General features: G+C 38.7%; 1 protein-coding gene across 2 annotated transcripts in view; it reads right to left on the bottom strand.

The window, feature by feature from the left end:
• The window catches only part of FANCC (FA complementation group C), a 1,120,322-nt gene that overhangs the window by 134,321 nt on the left and 967,243 nt on the right, over positions 1–18,758 (bottom strand). The gene's annotated exons all lie outside the window — the stretch shown is intronic.

Below are 18,758 nucleotides of genomic sequence, written 5' to 3'. Positions count from 1 at the left end.
TAAAGTATTTCAATATTGCGGTACAACAACCTACATTAGATAAAGATATGGAGAGAAGAACTTGTATGGTGCAAGCCCAATGGATTTTAAATTATGGTAACAATTGAAATGTACTTTATAACAAAACCTTTTTGAAATTTATTAAAAATGTCACTAATCTGCCTTCCCCGCATTTTTATTTTTAATAAATCCCCAAGATATTAGTAATGAGGGTTACACCCATTGTTCCTACTAATTAAGGAAATCATTGTGTGCAAACATTTTATTATTTTGATAGCTGTGTAACAATATTAAAACATTTAATTACATGCCTTAAGGTCAGTGCACATACATCAGCAAATAAAATTAATTCAATTTCACACAGAGATAGCTTTGATAATAAAAACTTTTGAAAATTGACTCACTTTTAAGACACCATATAAGATAAAATAATCTATTTTGAATAATACAAGGTTAATCAATCTGTCTGTACTGATCTATCTAGGCTCCTTTATTTATAAGTCAGATATCTAAAAATCAAACAAAATCTATAAATGCTCTCCCAAGTTTTTGTTGTATTTCTGTACAGGATAACCTACATATAAAAAAAGGAACTACGTCTAGTCAGATCATTCGGTAGTCCGCAGTGGTTTCACACGACCATTGACACCAATCAAACCATTCCACAGGTGCCTTAATTAAACCTTCCTGTCAGTTCCTGTCTGTTAATCAAACAACAAAATGGCCAATCGCTAAAGGCCCATTTTCAGTTAAAAGATACTCCAGAAGTAGACCCATGTATTTTATGCGAATCTCATAAACGTTTTATATGGGGTAAGATGATTAAATTGGAGGTGTTCCGTACTAAAGAACATAGAGCTAAATATCAGAAGTTAACACAATCTATCCTTCAACTCGATGGCTCTTACAAACCTAGCCCTACTGAAGGCTCACTTTTAGATCAGGTGCACCAAGCCAAAAACCAACCTCCTAGGAGCTAAAGCTTAAAAAGAAATATTCATGCAACAGTAAAAAATATAATTTATGCTTACCTGATAAATGTATTTCTCTTGTAGTGTATCCAGTCCACAGATCATCCATTACTTGTGGGATATTCTCCTTCCCAACAGGAAGTTGCAAGAGGATCACCCACAGCAGAGCTGCTATATAGCTCCTCCCCTCACTGCCATATCCAGTCATTCGACCGAAACAAGCCGAGAAAGGAGAAACCATAGGGTGCAGTGGTGACTGTAGTTTAATTAAAATTTAGACCTGCCTTAAAAGGACAGGGCGGGCCGTGGACTGGATACACTACAAGAGAAATAAATTTATCAGGTAAGCATAAATTATGTTTTCTCTTGTTAAGTGTATCCAGTCCACGGATCATCCATTACTTGTGGGATACCAATACCAAAGCTAAAGTACACGGATGATGGGAGGGACAAGGCAGGAACTTAAACGGAAGGAACCACTGCCTGTAGAACCTTTCTCCCAAAAACAGCCTCCGAAGAAGCAAGAGTATCGAATTTGTAAAATTTTGAAAAAGTATGAAGCGAAGACCAAGTCGCAGCCTTGCAAATCTGTTCAACAGAAGCCTCATTTTTAAAGGCCCAGGTGGAAGCCACAGCTCTAGTGGAATGAGCTGTAATCCTTTCAGGGGGCTGTTGTCCAGCAGTCTCATAGGATAAACGGATTATACTCCGAAGCCAAAAAGAAAGAGAGGTTGCCGAGGCCTTTTGACCTCTCCTCTGTCCAGAGTAAACAACAAACAGGCTAGATGTTTGATGAAAATCTTTAGTCGCTTGTAAGTAAAACTTCAAGGCACGGACGTCTAAATTATGCAAAAGACGTTCCTTCTTTGAAGAAGGATTAGGACATAATGATGGAACAACAATCTCTTGATTGATATTCTTGTTAGAAACCACCTTGGGTAAAAACCCAGGTTTTGTACGTAGAACTACTTTATCTGAATGAAAGATCAGATAAGGAGAATCACAATTTAAGGCAAATAACTTAGAGACTCTTCGAGCCGAGGAAATAGCCATCAGAAAAAGAACTTTCCATGATAAAAGTTTGATATCAACAGAATGAAGGGGTTCATGTCAGGATTCCATTTCATGTTTTACTTCTCTCACTTCTCATCACATGGTTCTCTCACTTTCATGTTACTTAAAGGGACACTGTACCCAAAAAAATTATTTCCTGATTCTGATTGAGCATGACATTTTAAGCAACTTTCTAATTTACTCCTAATATCAAATTTTCTTCTTTCTCTTGGTATCTTTATTTGAAATGCAAGAATGTAAGTTTAGATGCCGGACCATTTTTGGTGAACAACCTGGGTTGTCCTTGCTGATTGGTGGATAAATTCATCCACCAATAAAAAAGTGCTGTCCAGAGTACTGAAACCAAAAAAAAGCTTAGATGCTTTCTTTTTCAAATAATGATAGCAAGAGAACGAAGAAAATTTGATAATAGGAGTAAATTAGAAAGTTGCTTAAAATTTCATGCTCAATCTGAACCACAAAAGAAATTTTTGGGTACAGTGTCCCTTTAAGGCTCCACCTGTCAGCAAACAGGTGCTTAGTTATTTTCATTAGCAGGAGTAACAGCTTACACACAGTCTCTGAGCTGCATTGTTTTTCTCAAACCAACTGCTTTCACAAAGGACTGTTTGCTTGGATTACTCTGGACTATTTTCTACAAGGATTACATCCCCTGAAATATCCTGTTTGCATCCTTGGACTTACAGCTAAGTTACCTCTTAATTTTATTCCTTGCATACTATTTGAGAACTTAACTGCTGAATTGTTATTGTACACTTACAGCATCACTCTTAATTTAACTGGAGCTGACAGGCACTGCAGTTTTCTAAATTACTCTGCACACTATTTCATACTGGGGAATCACTGTCTCCTTTCTCACTTCATAATATATATGCTGCTTTAAGAACAAGACTTTGAGCTCTAAATTTGCAAGCTTGAACTGAAGAGGATTTAACTATTTCAAAATAAAAACTGTTACTTGGTTTTACAACTGCAAGTCTGGGCATCTTGCCAAATTCCTCTCTTACTCTGCAGCAGCTGCTCTCAATAAACACAGTTACAAACTAGCAGCTACATGACAACTGAAGCATTCTCTGTGACTTGTTAAAAGTATATCTCTTGCAAACCAAGCTTACTTCTTACAAGGATTAACCAACTCTCTCCTGCATTACATGTTTATTTAATGCAAGCTTAAAAAATAATTTTTGTTCTCTCAAGTTCTTTAAATTAGAAGCATATTTTTCTTCTATCATTTTTTCATTAATTTTTCCATACTGTGCCAGTCTAACAGTATTGGAAATATTGTGCTTAGAAGGATTCATGTTGTGATAGTACTAACAGCATTGAACCTCTAACTTAATATTAATTCACCACAGGTTTACTGGTCTATGCTCACCTAAATAGCCCAAAAACCCTGGTGATACAAAACAATAATTGATCTGCAGTTGTGTTCCACTTACATAGTTGAAATAGACTTTACAGTTCAAACGGAACCCCTTGAAGAACTTTAAGAACCAAGTTTAAGCTCCATGGAGGAGCAACAGGTTTAGACACAGGCTTAATTCTAACTAAAGCCTGACAAAATGCCTGAACGTCTGGAACTTCTGCCAGACGCTTGTGTAAAAGAATAGACAGAGCAGAAATCTGTCCTTTCAAAGAACTAGCTGATAATCCTTTGTCCAAACCCTCTTGGAGGAAGGACAATATCCTAGGAATCCTAACCCTACTCCATGAGTAATTCTTGGATTCACACCAATGAAGATATTTACGCCATATCTTGTGGTAGATTTTCTTGGTGACAGGCTTTCGTGCCTGTATTAAGGTATTAATGACTGACTCGGGGAAGCCACGCTTTGATAGGATCAAGCGTTCAATCTCCATGCAGTCAGTCTCAGAGAAATTAGATTCAGATGATTGAAAGGACCTTGTATGAGAAGGTCTTGTCTCAGAGGTAGAGTCCATGGTGGAAAGGATGACATGTCCACTAGGTGGCCACGCAGGCGCTATCAGAATCACCGATGCCCTCTCCTGTCTGATTTTGGCAATCAGACGAGGGAGCAGAGGAAACGGTGGAAACACATAAGCCAGGTTGAAGAACCAAGGAGCTGCTAGAGCATCTGTGTAATCCCCATTCCACTGACGAAGCATGCATAATTGCAGCGGTCTGAGATGCAGGCGCGCAAATGGCACTATGTCCATTGCCGCTACCATTAAGCCGATTACCTCCATGCACTGAGCCACCGTAGGGCGTGGAGTGGAGTGAAGAACACGGCAAGCATTTAGAAGTTTTGATAACCTGGACTCCGTCAGGTAAATTTTCATTTCTACAGAATCTATAAGAGTCCCTAGGAAGGAAACCCTTGTGAGAGGAGATAGAGAACTCTTTTCTTCGTTCACTTTCCACCCATGCGACCTCAGAAATGCCAGAACTATCTCTGTATGAGACTTGGCAATTTGAAAGCTTGACGCCTGTATCAGGATGTCGTCTAGATAAGGAGCCACCGCTATGCCTCGCGGTCTTAGAACCGCCAGAAGAGAGCCCAGAACCTTTGTGAAAATTCTTGGGGAAGAAAGGGAAGAGCTACAAATTGGTAATGCCTGTCTAGAAAGGCAAATCTCAGGAACTGATGATGATTCTTGTGAATCGGAATGTGAAGGTAGGCATCCTTTAAGTCCACTGTGGTCATGTACTGACCCTCTTGGATCATGGGTAAGATGGTTCGAATAGTTTCCATCTTGAATGATGGAACTCTGAGGAATTTGTTTAAGATCTTTAGATCCAAAATTGGTCTGAAGGTTCAATCTTTTTTGGGAACCACAAACAGATTTGAATAAAAACCCTGTCCTTGTTCCATCCGCGGAACTGGATGGATCACTCCCATTACTAGGAGGTCTTGCCCGCAGCGTAGGAATGCCTCTTTCTTTATCTGGTTTGCAGATATTCTTGAAATCTCCCTTGTGGAGGAGAAGCTTTGAAGTCCAGAAGATATCCCTGAGATATGATCTCCAACGCCCAGGGATCCTGAACATCTCTTGCCCATGCCTCGGCGAAGAGAGAAAGTCTGCCCCCCACTAGATCCGTTGCCGGATAGGGGGCCGTTCCTTCATGCTGTCTTGGAGGCAGCAGCAGGCTTTCTAGCCTGCTTGCCCTTGTTCCAGGACTGGTTAGATTTCCAGGCCTGCTTGGATTGAGCAAAAGTTCCCTCTTGTTTTGAAGCAGAGGAAGTTGATGCTGTACCTGACTTGAAATTTCGAAAGGCACGAAAATTAGAATGTTTGGCCCTTGATTTGGCCCTGTCCTGAGGAAGGGTATGACCCTTACCTCCAGTAATGTCATCAATAATCTCTTTCAAACCAGGCCCGAATAAGGTCTGCCCCTTGAAAGGAATGTTGAGTAATTTAGACTTTGAAGTCACGTCAGCTGACCAGGATTTAAGCCATAGCGCCCTACGCGCCTGGATGGCGAATCCGGAATTCTTAGCCGTTAGTTTAGTCAAATGAACAATGGCATCAGAAACAAATGAGTTAGCTAGCTTAAGTGTTCTAAGCTTGTCAATGATTTCAGTCAATGGAGCTGTATGGATGGCCTCTTCCAGGGCCTCAAACCAGAATGTCGCCGCAGCAGTGACAGGCGCAATGCATGCAAGGGGCTGTAAAATAAAACCTTGTTGAATAAACATTTTCTTAAGGTAACCCTCTAATTTTTTATCCATTGGATCTGAAAAAGCACAACTGTCCTCAACCGGGATAGTGGTACGCTTTGCTAAAATAGAAACTGCTCCCTCCACCTTAGGGACCGTCTGCCATAAGTCCCGTGTAGTGGCGTCTATGGGAAACATTTTTCTAAATATAGGAGGGGGGGAAAACGGCACACCGGGTCTATCCCACTCCTTACTAATAATTTCTGTAAACCTTTTAGGTATTGGAAAAACATCAGTACACACCGGCACTGCATAGCATTTATCCAGTCTACACAATTTCTCTGGCACTGCAATTGTGTCACAGTCATTCAGAGCAGCTAACACCTCCCCAAGCAATACACGGAGGTTCTCAAGCTTAAATTTAAAATTAGAAATCTCTGAATCAGGTTTCCCCGAGTCAGAGATGTCACCCACAGACTGAAGCTCTCCGTCCTCAGGTTCTGCATATTGTGACGCAGTATCAGACATGGCCCTTACAGCATCTACGCGCTCTGTATCTCATCTAACCCCAGAGCTATTGCGCTTGCCTCTTAATTCAGGCAATCTGGCTAATACCGCTGACAGGGTATTATCCATAATCGCAGGCATGTCCTGCAAAGTAATTGCCTAGGGGCGTCCCTGATGTACTTGGCACCATATTAGCGTGCGTCCCTTGAGCGGGAGGCAAAGGGTCTGACACGTGGGGAGAGTTAGTCGGCATAACTTCCCCCTCGACAGAACCCTCGGGTGACAATTCTTTCAAAGATAAAGACTGATCTTTACTGTTTAAGGTGAAATCAATACATTTAGTACACATTCTCCTATGGGACTCCACCATGGCTTTTAAACATAATGAACAAGTAGTTTCCTCTGTGTCAGACATGTTTGTACAGACTAGCAATGAGACTAGCAAGCTTGGAAAACACTTTAAAACAAGTTAACAAGCAATATAAAAAAACTTTACTGTGCCTTTAAGAAAAACAAATTTTTTACAGTGTATGTAACAAGTTAGCAGAGCATTGCACCCACTTGCAAATGGATGATTAACCCCTTAATACCAAAAACGGAATTATAAATGAAAAAAAACGTTTTTAAACTAGTTACAACAACTGCCACAGATCTACTGTGGTTGTTACCCTCCTCAAACACGACTTTTGAAGCCTTTTGAGCCCTTCAGAGATGTCCTGTATCATGCAGAGGGAAGCTGGATGTCTCTGTCAGTAATTTTAGCTGCGCAGAAAAGCGCTAAAATAGGCCCCTCCCACTCATATTACAACAGTGGAAAGCCTCAGGAAACTGTTTCTAGGCAAAAATCAAGCCAGCCATGTGGAAAAAAACTAGGCCCCAATAAGTTTTATCACCAAGCATATATAAAAACGATTAAACATGCCAGCAAACGTTTTATATTGCACTTTTATAAGAGTATGCATCTCTGGTAATAATCCTGATACCAGTCGCTATTAAATCACTGTATTTAGGCTTAACTTACATTAATCCGATATCAGCAGCATTTTTCTAGCAAATTCCATCCCTAGAAATATGTTAACTGCACATACCTTATTGCAGGATAACCTGCACGCCATTCCCCCTCTGAAGTTACCTCACTCCTCAGAATATGTGAGAACGGCAGTGGATCTTAGTTACTTCTGCTAAGATCATAGAAACCGCAGGCAGATTCTTCTTCTAATGCTGCCTGAGATAAAACAGTACACTCCGGTACCATTTAAAAATAACAAACTTTTGATTGAAGTTAAAAAACTAACTATAATACACCACTCTCCTCTTACTACCTCCATCTTTGTTGAGAGTTGCAAGAGAATGACTGGATATGGCAGTGAGGGGAGGAGCTATATAGCAGCTCTGCTGTGGGTGATCCTCTTGCAACTTCCTGTTGGGAAGGAGAATATCCCACAAGTAATGGATGATCCGTGGACTGGATACACTTAACAAGAGAAAATATTTTGTTAAAGGTAACATACCGCAGAAACTACTGGCTAGGGCCCTTAAAAGGTTTATCATGGCAGTGTGCGCACGTCAGAAGTAGCACAAGTATTACAAGTTGAAAGTAAACTCAATCTTGAGCAAAATTGAATTTAACGCATATCTGGATAGTGCGACCTCAGAGCTCTGGTTAACTGTTACGCTTGAATAAAAAGTGTTAGAAACCATATCAAAAATACATTTAAACTCATAATAACACTATCTAATAAAACATATTTAAAAAAATGGCATAAAAAAGTTATAAGGGCTCAAAGATATGAGATCTCAGGTGTTAGAAAGAAAAAAAAAAACTACAAAGGGCTTTAACATAAAGATATATACAATACATATACATGTCTAAATATGTATTTACAGATATATACGTTTACATATGTATTTATATGTGTATACATGTATTTACCGACATACTGTATATCTAAATATAAACACATAAATACATATGACATACATAGAAGTGCATTGGAGTCCTTTACAGTCAAGTAGATGAAAACATTCTATAAATACACCTCCCACCTCACTCATACCTCAGTTTAATGTATAGCAAAGTTAGTGAGGTGTATAAGAATTAAAAGCATAAAAAAGAGGAACAGGATAAATAATGTGCTTTATACAAAAAATTAATAACTCCAAAATGGGTGGGTCTCGTGGACTCTCGCCACCATTAAAGAAATGAATTTATCAGGTAAGTTCTTACATAAATTATGTTATATATATATATATATATATATATATATATATATATATATATATATGTGTATATTTGTGTAACAAAAGGCAATGACATACTATTATGTGTAGAAGCCAAAATATAATATAACAACAGTATCATTATGTTCTGTCCCTTTAACTCAGTGGTGCTAATTTCACCTTTCTGGTGCAGCAGCTAATCATCTTTGTTTTAAACATATTTAAGTCGGTATCTTTCAGTGTCTATCATGCCTATGAATAAGGCCTTACGGCCGAAACGCATAGAACAGCTCACTACCTGCTGTATCTTACATTTTATCCTTTTGTATCCTATGCCTAAATAAAGAATTTTGGATTTTTACTCTTACCTGGTGCTTTGAATGACTCGCTGGCTTTCTTGTACTTTTGCGTCAAGTTCTTACATAAATTATGTGTTCTCTCATATAGGTGGCGAGAGTCCACAAGCTAGTTACTGATGGGATATAATACCCAAGATGTGGAAGTCCACAAGTAACTATAGAGAGGGGAATAAAATAAAAACAGCTTTTTTCGCTGAGAAATTAAACCCAAAAAAATAATTAAGTTTTCTTAAAAATTCAAACAACTTAAATCATAGGCACTAGAATCAAACTGAGACAGCTGCCTGAAGAACCTTTCTACTAAAAACTGCTTCCAAAAGAAGAAAAAACATCAAAATGGTAAAATTTAGTAAATGTATGCAAAGAAGACCAAGTGGCTGCTTTGCAGATTTGATCAACTGAAGCTTCATTCATAAAAACCCAAGGACAGATAGATTTAATAATAGGTTTGATATGAGTCAAAGACTGTATAAAACAGAGAACATCAGGAAGATTAGCAATCTTTCTGTGAAATAAAACAGAAAGAGCCGAAATTTGTCCTTTCAAAGTATTGGCAGACCAACCTTTATCCAAACCATCCTGAAGAAACTGAAGAATCCTAGGAATTCTAAAAGAATGCCAAGAAATAGATTTTCCAAACCTTGTGATATATTTTCCTTGAAACATGCTTACAAGCCTGTAACATAGTGTTAATCACAGAGTCAGAGAAGCCTCTATGACTAAGGACTAATCGTTCAATTTCCATGTCTTCCAATTTAGAGATTTGAGATCCGGATGGAATAACAGGCCTTGAGACAGAAGGTCTGGTCTTAGAGGAAGTGACAAAGGTTGGCAACTGGACATTCGGACAAGGTCCGCATACCAGAACCTGGGAGGCCAAGATGGTGCTATCAGAAACACGTAAGATTGTTCCATTATGATCTTTGAGATCACTCCAAGAGGTGGAAAAATGTAAGCAGGTTGATAAAATCATGGAACTGCTAGAGCATCCATCAATTCCACCTGAGGATTCCTGAACCTGGAGAGGTATCTGGGAAGTTTCTTGTTTAAATGAGAGGCCATCAGATCTATGTCTGGAAGATCCCACATCTGCACAATTTGATAGAACACATGTGGATGGAGAGACCACTCCCCCGGATATCGAATCTGACGGCTGAGATAACCCGCTTTCACAATTGTCTACACCTGGTATATCGCAGTGATTAGACAAGAGTTGGATTCAGCCCAAGAAAGTGTTAGAGACACTTCTTTCATTGCTAGGGGACTGTGAGTCCCCCCTTCATGATTGACATATGCCACTGTTGTGACATTGTCTGTTTGAAACCGAATATATGTTTATTTTTTTAAATAGAGGCCAAGGCTGTTCTAATATTGATTGGTAACCTTGCCTCTCGAGGATTCCAAACTCCTTGTGCTGTCAGAGACCCCCAGACAGCTCCCCAACCTGTGAGACTTGCATCTGTTGTGATCACAGTCCAGGTAGGATGAACAAAGGAGGCCCCTTGAACAATAAGGTGATTGTTGGGATCTATGTATATCAGTTGTGATATCTCAGTATAATCCCTGCACTATTGGTGCAACATGCAAAGCTGTAGAGATTTCATATGAAAACAAGCAAAAAGGATTACGTCCGATGCAGCAAACATGAGACCTAAAACTTACATGCACATAACCATAGGAAATGTTAAGAGACTGACTGTTTAGACAAGCTGAAACCAATATCAAACGTTTTGTTTCTGTTAGGGATAGAGTCATGGACACTGGATCTATCTGGAAACCTAAAAAGGTGACCTTTGTCTGAGGAATCAAGAAACTCTTTGGTAAATTGATCCTCCAAACATGTCTTTGAAGAAACAACAGAAATTGTTTAGTGTTAGATTCTGCTAAATGAAAAGATTGAGCTAGTACCAAGATATTGTCCAAATAAGGAAACACTGCAATACCCTGCTCTCTGATAACAGATAGAAGGGCACCTAGAACTATTATGAATATTCTTGGTGCTGTTGCAAGGCCAAACGAAAGAGCGACAAAATGGTAATGCTTGTTTAGAAAAGAGAATCTCAGAAAACGATAGAGATCTGGATGAATCGGATTGTGAATGTAAGTGTCCTTTAAGTCTATTGTGGACATGAAGTGACCTTGCTGAACAAAAGGCAGAATAGTTCTTATAGTCACCACCTAGAAAGTTGGGACTCTTACAAAACGATTGAATGTTTTCAGATCCAAAATTGGTCTGAAAGAATTTTCCTTCATTGGCACAATGAGTAGATTTTACCTGGGATAATTACCCCTGAAAGTTCTAGATCTGAAACACATTTCAAAAAGGCTGAGCTTTTGGTACATGCGTAAGAAAGAATCTTCCCAAAGGAGGTCTTATTCTGAATCCGATTCGATACCCCTGAGAAATTTTATACTAAATCCACTGATTTTGGAAAGAGTCTGTCCAAACTTATTGAAATAGCTTTAGTCTGCCCCCTACCAGATGGACTGACTTGAGGGCCGCGCCTTCATTTAGGTTTAGGGGCAGGATTTGGTTTCTTAAAAGGATTTGATTTATTCCAATTCGGAGATGATCTCCAATTAGAGCCAGAGGCCTTAGGGGGGAGAAAAGGTTTTCTGTTCTCTATTCTGAAGAAAGTAACGAAAATTATTGGGAGCTTTAAATTTACCCTTAGATTTCTTGTCTTTGGGCAGAAAAAAACTCCCTTACCCCCAGTAACAGTGGAGATAATAGAATCCAATTGTGAACCAAAAAGATTTTTACCTTGAAAAGAGAGAGATAATCTAGTTTTAGACACCATATCAGCTTTCCAAGATTTAAGCCATAAAACTCTTCTAGTTAGAATGGCTAAAGACATAGATTTGACATTGATCTTCATAACATCAAATATAGTATCACAAATAAAATAATTTGTATGTTGAAGTAAAAACAATAATGTTATATAATTCAGAATCTGAAGACTACTGCTGTTCTAAACTGTCCAACCAAAAAGCAGAAGCAGCAGCAACATCAGCCATAGATATAACAGGTCTAAGAATGTAGCCAGTATGTAAATATGCCCTTTTTAGATAATTTTCAAGCTTCCTATCTAAAGGACCCTTAAAAGAAGTACTGTCTTCCATAGGAACAGCAGTACGTTTGGCAAGAGTAGAAACTGCCCCATCAACCTTAGGAACTGTTTCCCAAAGTTCTAAATTGGCTACAGGTAAAGGATACAATTTCTTAAACCTAGAAGGGTTTAAAGAGGTACCAGACTAAGACCATTCTTTAGCAATCACATTAGAGATAGCGTCAGGAATAGGAAATACTTCAGGAGTAATAACAGTAGTCTTAAATACAGAATTTAGACTATTACTAGCTTTATCATCAGGAGGTTTAGACTCCTCAATACCCAAAGTAAACAAAACTTCCTTTAAGAGAGAACAAATATTTTCTTACAAAATAAAAAAGATTTGTCTATATTTGTCTCTGACGTGGCATCCTCTGAAACAGAGGAAACCCCATCAGTAGAGGATACATCAGTATGCTGAAGGTCAGAACTCTATATTTAGGAAAATGTTGCAAAACACTTTTACGTTTATTTGTAGGAAAAAATAGCAGTCATTGCCTTCTTTATAGCTGCCGCAATAACATCTTACATTTCTGCAGTAATGCTATGTACATTAGACTGAGATAGAATAACAGTGGGTGTATTTGTACTCATAGATATATTATCAGCATTTAACAATTTGTCAAAACAAGAGCCACATCATTTAGCTGAAGAATTTAGATCAGCTTTAATACAACAAACACACTTAGCTTTGGTAGATACGTGTTCATGCAGCTTAAATCCTATGGTAACATCAGAGGCAGGTTCAGTTTGAGACAATTGTAAAAAAAAAAAAAAATTTGAAAAAATAAATAAATAAATAATTCTGCAAATTTATATCCATGCTCCTATATATGATATATATACTGTATATAACAGGCTTGAGAGAATAGGAAACAGAGCGAAAATGTATAAAAAAAGAAAACTGATTCATAAAATGCTGCATGAAAGATCTCCAAGTGTTTTCTGAGAACACTGAGTAAGCTGGGGGCGGAGCTTATAACAGCAATTTTGGCGGGATTTTTTTGGCGCCAAAAAACGGCATAAAAAGATGACACAACACCCTATGACATAAATAGCATCACCACATGCGCGACATGCAAAGCTGTAGTGGGTCTCTAATACACCTATCACTCTAAAAAGCAGGTAAGAATTTTGATGGTATATACAAAAAAACTAAATGTATTAAATAAAGCCTAATGGATACTTCTATTATAGCTGCATAAAATTTGATTATCAACATTAAATGAGAGTAACAAAATACTTAGCATCATAATTTATAAATAAATTACTAGCTCCAAAAACCCCCTGTATGTTTCACAGACTCTACCAACCTTGACAAATATTTAGTCACAAATAAAGTCTCTAAAAAAGAGCAGTGAATTACTGACTCAAGGCATGTATACAAACAATACAGGGAGTGCAGAATTATTAGGCAAATGAGTATTTTGACCACATCATCCTCTTTATGCATGTTGTCTTACTCCAAGCTGTATAGGCTCGAAAGCCTACTACCAATTAAGCATATTAGGTGATGTGCATCTCTGTAATGAGAAGGGGTGTGGTCTAATGACATCAACACCCTATATCAGGTGTGCATAATTATTAGGCAACTTCCTTTCCTTTGGCAAAATGGGTCAAAAGAAGGACTTGACAGGCACAGAAAAGTCAAAAATAGTGAGATATCTTGCAGAGGGATGCAGCACTCTTAAAATTGCAAAGCTTCTGAAGCGTGATCATCGAACAATAAAGCGTTTCATTCAAAATAGTCAACAGGGTCGCAAGAAGCGTGTGGAAAAACCAAGGCGCAAAATAACTGCCCATGAACTGAGAAAAGTCAAGCGTGCAGCTGCCAAGATGCCACTTGCCACCAGTTTGGCCATATTTCAGAGCTGCAACATCACTGGAGTGCCCAAAAGCACAAGGTGTGCAATACTCAGAGACATGGCCAAGGTAAGAAAGGCTGAAAGACGACCACCACTGAACAAGACACACAAGCTGAAACGTCAAGACTGGGCCAAGAAATATCTCAAGACTGATTTTTCTAAGGTTTTATGGACTGATGAAATGAGAGTGAGTCTTGATGGGCCAGATGGATGGGCCCGTGGCTGGATTGGTAAAGGGCAGAGAGCTCCAGTCTGACTCAGACGCCAGCAAGGTGGAGGTGGAGTACTGGTTTGGGCTGGTATCATCAAAGATGAGCTTGTGGGGCCTTTTCGGGTTGAGGATGGAGTCAAGCTCAACTCCCAGTCCTACTGCCAGTTTCTGGAAGACACCTTCTTCAAGCAGTGGTACAGGAAGAAGTCTGCATCCTTCAAGAAAAACATGATTTTCATGCAGGACAATGCTCCATCACACGCGTCCAAGTACTCCATAGCGTGGCTGGCAAGAAAGGGTATAAAAGAAGAAAATCTAATGACATGGCCTCCTTGTTCACCTGATCTGAACCCCATTGAGAACCTGTGGTCCATCATCAAATGTGAGATTTACAAGGAGGGAAAACAGTACACCTCTCTGAACAGTGTCTGGGAGGCTGTGGTTGCTGCTGCACGCAATGTTGATGGTGAACAGATCAAAACACTGACAGAATCCATGGATGGCAGGCTTTTGAGTGTCCTTGCAAAGAAAGGTGGCTATATTGGTCACTGATTTGTTTTTGTTTTGTTTTTGAATGTCAGAAATGTATATTTGTGAATGTTGAGATGTTATATTGGTTTCACTGGTAAAAATAAATAATTGAAATGGGTATATATTTGTTTTTTGTTAAGTTGCCTAATAATTATGCACAGTAATAGTCACCTGCACACACAGATATCCCCCTAAAATAGCTATAACTAAAAACAAACTAAAAACTACTTCCAAAACTATTCAGCTTTGATATTAATGAGTTTTTTGGGTTCATTGAGAACATGGTTGTTGTTCAATAATAAAATTAATCCTCAAAAATACAACTTGCCTAATAATTCTGCACTCCCTGTATATAACAACTATAGTTAAAAAGGGCCCAATCCATAGCTTAGAGTGTCTTATATAATAAAAGTATATACTTACCGTGTAAGACACCCATCCACAGATAGCGGACAGTCAAACTAGTACTGAAACATATCAGCAGAGGTAATAGTACAAGAGTATATTGTCGATCTATAAAGGGAGGCAGCAGATGAATCTCTGCAACCGATTTACAGAGAGCCTTATGAAAAGCTTTCCCATAGGCGAAAACATGGTATCATGAGGCAATACTCCCTTCACATCCCTCAAACACTGCACTTAGAGAGGAACTGGGCTTCAATATGCTTAGAAGTACCTTTCACTGAAGAAATCAAGCACATCATGCTTCACCACCTCCTAAGGAGGCAAAGGTTTTAAAACTGAGGTATGAGTGAGGTGGGAGGTGTATTTATAGGCATTTGAGGTTTGGGAAACTTTGCCCCCTCCTGGTAGGAATGTATATCCCATCAGTAACTAGCTTGTGGACTCTCGCCACCTATATGAAATATATATATATATATATATATATATATATATATATAGTATCCCACAAAAGTGAGTACACCCCTCACATTTTTGTAAATATTTTATTACATCTTTTCATGTGACAATGACACTTTGATACAATGTAAAGTAGTGAGTGTACAGCCTGTATAACAGTGTAAATTTGCTGTCCCCTCAAAATAACTCAACACACAGCCATTAATATCTAAACCGTTGGCAACAAAAGTGAGTACACTCCTAAGTGGAAAGCTCAGTTTCAGGGGCTTGGTAATCTTCTTACAGCCTAGGCCATCTTTATGTAGAGCAACAATTCTTTTTTTCAGATCCTCAGAGAGTTCTTTGCCATGAGGTGCCATGTTGAACTTCCAGTGACCAGTATGAGAGAGTGTGAGAGCGATAACACCAAATTTAACACACCTGCTCCCCATTCACACCATTAGTGTTACAAGACCTTGTAACACTAATGAGTCACATGACACCGGGGAGGGAAAATGGGGCCCAATGTGGATATTTTCACTTAGGGGTGTACTTACTTTTGTTGCCAACGGTTTAGACATCATATTGAGTTATTTTGAGGGGACAGCAAATTTGCACTGTTATACAGGCTGTACACTTACTACTTTACATTGTAGAAAAGTGTAATTTCTTCAGTGTTGTCAAATGAAAAGATATAATAAAATATTTACAAAAATGTGAGGGGTGTACTGACTTTTTGTGATATACTTTATGTATTTATATGTTTTATGGGTAAAGTCAGAAATCTGGGTAATCCTAGCATTACCCGGGTAACCCTGACATTACCCAGCAGCTATGGGTAAAGCCCAATATAAAATCATACAATGGGCTTTACCCGGATAATCCTAGGATTACCCAAAGTCTTCTGAATAAAGCCAAAAGTAATCCTAAAGTTCCTGGATAAAGCCCAAAGTCTGAATAAAGCGGATGATCGCTACCTGATTTGCTTAAAGGGATATGAAACCCAATATTTTTCGTTCATGATTTAGAAAGAGCATGTAATCTTTAACAACTTTCTAATTTACTTCTATTATATAATTTGCTTCATTTTCTTGATAACCTTTGCTGAAAAGCATATCTAGTTAGGGTTAGTAGCTGCTGATTGGTGGCTGCATATAGGTGCCTCGTGTGATTGGCTCACCCATGTTCATTGCTATTTCTTCAACACAGGATATCTAAAGACTGAAGCAAATTAGATAATAGAAGTAAATTGGAATATTGTTTAAAATTATATTCTCTATCTGAATCATGAAATAAATATTTTGGGTTTAGTGGCCCTTTAAATGCCTGGATAGAGTTAACTTTTTCAAGCAAGCAGTTATCTGTGTTAACACAGGTAGTTTACAGTGTAGTGCCTATTTGATAGGGGATTACCCACTAAATAGTTATGTATTGAACAACGATGTATAGAATGCATCAATACCCATAACATATATATATATATATATTTTTTTTTACCAAAATACCATTATATATTTATGTCTATTTATGAATAAATAAAGCATATTCTGTTATGTGAAGAACATTGGAATATGAAATATTAATAATATTTATGTTGGATTAGCGTACTTGAGAAAATGCGATCAGATTTGCACACGAGTAGGGTGTTTTTTTTCCCACTTTTCTTGCTCCATTTACTTCTATGGGGAATACATTAATGCAATTGCGATTTTCAAAGTTTGGCTTTTTGTGCACATCGGGTTAGCGCACAAAAGAAACCTTTTTACTTCAACATCTAATACAAGTGCTATGCAAAAAGCTTACTTCTAGCGGAGTGAACACACGAGCGGGAGGGAATAACAGCACTCCACTTGTAATCTAACCCAAACTATATACATAGACTTAAATGTACCTCTGATAAAGCCATGGAGGACATAGTATTAATAACAATGTTTTTATGACTTTTATTCTGGTCTCTACAATCTGTACCCAGACAAAGATATTCCCTCTCACACTAATAAATGCAAAGCATATTTAAATGCTATTAAAATACCTACCTACACTTCTTATATTATAACTTATTCAGAATGCGTTCCTGCACAATACCCTTCAGTCTTCCTATAGAAAGATGCTGAAAAGGCTATTGACCGGTTGAACTGGACGTTTCTCAGACTTACCCTGCAAAAGTTTGGTTTCCCTGATCAGTTTATCCAAAGAATACTGTACCCTCTATACCTTTCCATCAGTGAAAAATAAAATGAATGACATTTTATCCCAGTCAAGATTGTCTGTTACCCCCCCTTACTATTAGTGCTGTCAATGGAAATATTAGCAATACATCTGAGAAACTATCAAGAACTATGGAAGCTCAGAATTGGAAATATCCCTTATAAACTAGCCCACTTTGCAGATAATTTACTTATTCTTCTTACCTTTCCACTACAATCTCTCTCCGCGGCTCAACATACTTTAGGTGACTATGGGTAAGGTGTCACCAATTACCTAGTTAACTCGACCCCCAATGATCTCCAGAAGAAAGCTAACTCATAAGCTAAGCGCATAACACTCCTCAACCAAAAAGATAAGGAAGTCGAAGAGGCCTTCAGACCCTTAAGCTTCCCAGAGTAGATAACAAACAAGGAAGAAGTTTGTCTAAAATCCTTAGTAGCTTGAAGATAAAACTTCAAAGCTCGAACAACATCCAGATTATGAAGTAAACGTTCCTTTGAAGAAGAAGGATTAGGACACAAGGAAGGAACCACAATCTCCTTATTGATGTTACCATCAGACACCACCTTTGGAAGAAAACCCAAGTGGGTACATAGGACAGCCTTATCAGTGTGGAACACCAGATAAGTAGGCTCACATTGCAAGGCAGCCATTTCAGAAACTCTACGTGCCGACGCAATAGCCAATAGAAAAAGAACCTTCCAGGACAACCCGAATGCATAGGCTCACACGGAGCCCGATGCTAAAACTTAAGAACAAGATTCAAACTCCAACGTGGAGCGTTAGATCTAAACACAGGTCTGATCCTGATCAGAGCCTTAATGAAGGATTGCACGTCAGGGAGCTCTGCGAGCCTCTTGTGCAGCAAAACAGAAAGGGCCGAAATCTGTCCCCTTAGGGAACTGGCAGAAAGGTCCTTCTCCAGACCCTCCTGGAGAAAGGAAAGAATCCTGGAAGCCTTGACCTTATGCCAGGCGAAACCACGCTCTTCACACCAGAACAAGTAAGCTCTCCACGCCTTATGATAGATGCGACGGGTAACAGGCTTACAAGCCTGAATGAGAGTGTCAATAACCCTCTCAGAGAAACCTCTCTTGGCTACGACTAAGCGTTCAATCTCTACGCAGTCAGCCTCAGAGAATCTAGATTTTGATGAACAACAGGACCCTGTTCCAGCAGATCCCTGCGACAAGGTAACTTCCATGGAGGAGATGAGGACATCCCCACCAGGTCCGCGAACCA

Source organism: Bombina bombina, chromosome 2, assembly GCF_027579735.1.
Source record: "Bombina bombina isolate aBomBom1 chromosome 2, aBomBom1.pri, whole genome shotgun sequence".
Classification (NCBI taxonomy): Eukaryota; Metazoa; Chordata; class Amphibia; order Anura; family Bombinatoridae; genus Bombina; species Bombina bombina.
This window is presented reverse-complemented; position numbering and strand designations above follow the sequence as displayed.